This window comes from Pectinophora gossypiella, unplaced genomic scaffold, assembly GCF_024362695.1.
Source record: "Pectinophora gossypiella unplaced genomic scaffold, ilPecGoss1.1 Pgos_40, whole genome shotgun sequence".
NCBI lineage: Eukaryota > Metazoa > Arthropoda > Insecta > Lepidoptera > Gelechiidae > Pectinophora > Pectinophora gossypiella.
In genome coordinates this window covers 475,937-479,338 of record NW_026063250.1, presented here as the reverse complement: position 1 = coordinate 479,338, position 3,402 = coordinate 475,937, and the positions used below count along the sequence as shown (strand labels likewise).

General features: G+C 34.3%; 1 long non-coding RNA gene across 1 annotated transcript; it reads right to left on the bottom strand.

The window, feature by feature from the left end:
* Positions 1–1,708: 1,708 nt before the first annotated feature.
* On the bottom strand, positions 1,709–3,195 carry LOC126381209 (uncharacterized). Its single transcript, XR_007568715.1, has 3 exons — positions 2,970–3,195; positions 2,647–2,868; positions 1,709–2,379 (listed from the first exon to the last, which is right to left on the bottom strand). It is a non-coding gene; the product is annotated as an uncharacterized LOC126381209 (long non-coding RNA).
* Positions 3,196–3,402: the final 207 nt, after the last annotated feature.

Sequence of the window (3,402 nt, the reverse complement as noted above, 5' to 3'; positions counted from 1 at the left end):
GGAGGTGTGATCAAAACCTCAAGTAGAATTTGGAAATACTACTCGATCTTGAAAACCTGCTCCGCATCAGGAAGACACCCTACGGCCTGGCGAAACTATCGCACCTAGGACTTTTTTGTTTTCACGATACCTTTTTAAATCTTGGTCAAATTTTATCGCCGGTGAAAAAAAGAACAAAATGGCGGAAAAACAAGATTGTCGCCATACACATTTTTCGTTTTTCCTGAAAATGCCTCGGGGGTAAAAATTATGTATAGGAGGTGTGATCAAAACCTCAAGTAGAATTTGGAAATACTACTCGATCTTGAAAACCTGCTCCGCATCAGGAAGACACCCTACGGCCTGGCGAAACTATCGCACCTAGGACTTTTTTGTTTTCACGATACCTTTTTAAATCTTGGTCAAATTTTATCGCCGGTGAAAAAAAGAACAAAATGGCGGAAAAACAAGATGGCCGCCATACACATTTTTCGTTTTTCCTGAAAATGCCTCGGGGGTAAAAATGATGTATAGTAGGTGTGATCAAAACCTCAAGTAGAATTTGGAAATACTACTCGATCTTGAAAACCTGCTCCGCATCAGGGAGACACCCTACGGCCTGGCAAAACTATCGCACCTGAAACAAATTTTCTTTCTCAAATCTTATTTAAATCTTGGTCAAATCCAATCGCCGGTGAAAAAAAATCAAAATGGCGGAAACACAAGATGGCCGCCATACAAAATTTTGTTTTCCAGAAAATGTCTCGAGGGTAAAAACCGTGTATGGGGGTGTAATCGGAACGTCTTAATAAGTATGGAAATACGTTTTGATCTTTAAAAATTGCTCCGCATCAGGTCGGCACCCTACGGCCTGGCGCAACTATCGAACCTGGAATGATTCTTTTTTCACAAAACCTATTTATAAATCTTGGTCAAATTTTATCGCCGGTGAAAAAAAAACGTGATTTTTATTTACTTTTAATTGAAAATGTGTCTTTGGGCACCTTTAACAACGTTAGAAAGTAGCAGCTACATTGTATGAGAATGTCAAATTTTCCTTCAAATCTGTCTGTCTTGCAATCTATGAGGGCTAATTACTTAGTTTTTTGCCCGTATTAAGGGTACTTTTTATTAATGTTTCTAAAAGCCTATTAAATGGAGCAGTTTTTAGAAATACTTTCAGGGTCCATGACAATCTCATGTGTTTATTATTCTTCGGCGAAGTTTTAACAACTGTAACAATCTTTGATTTATCTTTGATTGAGCGGTACACATACTTAGGCATAGTTGTGAAGTAAAATAAAATAATTATTAAGAAAGGGATAGCGACAAAATGATTATTTCTGAAGTGAGGTAGAAAATCTAGAAAAAGGTACAAAATGGGTCATATCTCCTTAACCGTAAATAATTGCTGAACATACATGGGGGTGTTTCTGGTAGCTAATGAGCCCCTCTTTCTAATTTTTCATTTTGAACCTGAACTTCTGGGCCACCCTGTATATTGTTATTTGGATGTGTAGGTATAGAATTATGTTGCTACCTACCTATATTGCTTCTCTTTTTATTGATCGGAATAATAATGGGTGGAAGATGTGTTGTGCCTATGTGTAATTACAAGGGTTATCATTTATACCTACTTACTCAAAATATGGTAAAACATGCATAGGTCATTTAACTGTACATTTTGATTAAAAGAATAAAAGATATATTTTTAGAAATAAGCTTTTTTATTATATTTAAAATTTATACATTTAAAATCAAATAGTTTAAATAAAACATTAACTTAACCAAGTAGTCTCAGCCTCTGTGGTCCAGTCGTTGATCGCTGGGGTCACGATCCAAAGCTTGAATCATGGTGGGGCCATATCACAAAAGTTACTTTGTAATCCCCAGTTAGTTAGGACACGGCTGGCTGATCACCCGATTGTGCTTCCGATGGCATGTTAAGCCATTGGTCCCGGTTACTACTTATCGATGTAAATACATGGTTGTTACAAAACCCATGTCAGGGGACTTTGGTGGCTGAGTAATAACCTTGATACCAGGGTTTATGAGGTTGGTCATCCACCTCACAACCTATATGATAGAAGAAGACCATATACCTACTTATGATTTTTTAACAGACTTGGTATGGAATAAACTTAACAATAACATTATACTATATTAAAATATACATACCTATTTTTTTTCTATTTAATGATATGATAATATGATAAAGTGATTTAAGCTTATAGTTTCACAAAATCTATGAACAAAATATTTCCAGCTAATACCTAGCTACTAACTAGATAAGGTACAATGCACTGGCACACTTAACACAACTTTAATGTTCTCTAGAGCTCATGCTTTTGAGGTGAGCTCATCCTGCAAACAACCCATACATGGGCATCCATCAGGCATCTGAAAGCAAATATGAATGTTCTTAAAATTTAATTGTAGTTTTGACGATCCTATGGAACCAATAAATACAAATTAGGTGCTTCAAACACATACAATAATGTATTTATATTGCACAATATACTTGATTGTAACAATATTATTTATTTAATATGTAGGGATTGAATTGAAACATTGCCAACATTAAATTGAAATTATAACAATTATGATTGAAACACATACAAGTTTTAAATGGCTCTTACACAATATAAATTCTTAATATTTTATTACCTGTCTGATATTTGTTTTTCAATATAATACCACTTAACCCTTTTTTCCATAAGCCTATGGCCTGTGAGTTTGTCTTTTTGAGTGCCTGTGCAAAGATATTCCACAACTTATACAGACACAATAATTGTTTCCAACTCTCTGGACTGGAACATTCTTTAAGAGACTTGTTATTGTTGCTTGCATCTCTTAGTTAGTATGACAAAGTCGATCAGCATCTAACACCTATAAATAAATAACTTTATAATAACAGTATCATTTGATTATATGTTACTTACATTAGTCATTTGATTATATGTTACTTACATTAGAATTTATCAACGCACATTATAGACAAACTTTTTATCATATCAGCTCTTTCCAAAATACATAATGGTTCTGGAAGTTTTTACAGTAGAATGCCGACGCAAAAACGGGGAAGTAGGGCTCGATTCGATGAACTTGTAAGCTACAAATTGTAACAAAATAGGAAATAAGTAGGAAAATATCAAAGAACTTGAGAAACGAAACGAGACCAAAAAAATGTAAATAATAAACTACGTTCATTTTTTTTTTGTTATTTCGTCCATAGAACAGGCAAAGGAAACATAACCCATACAGCCAAATAAAACTATACTACACTACTATACAACACACACACACACACACACACACACACTACACACCACACACACACACACACACTACACTACTATACTATACTATACTTATACTACGTTAAATTCGTTAAAAACAATAAACGTATTTTCATTTTTTCAA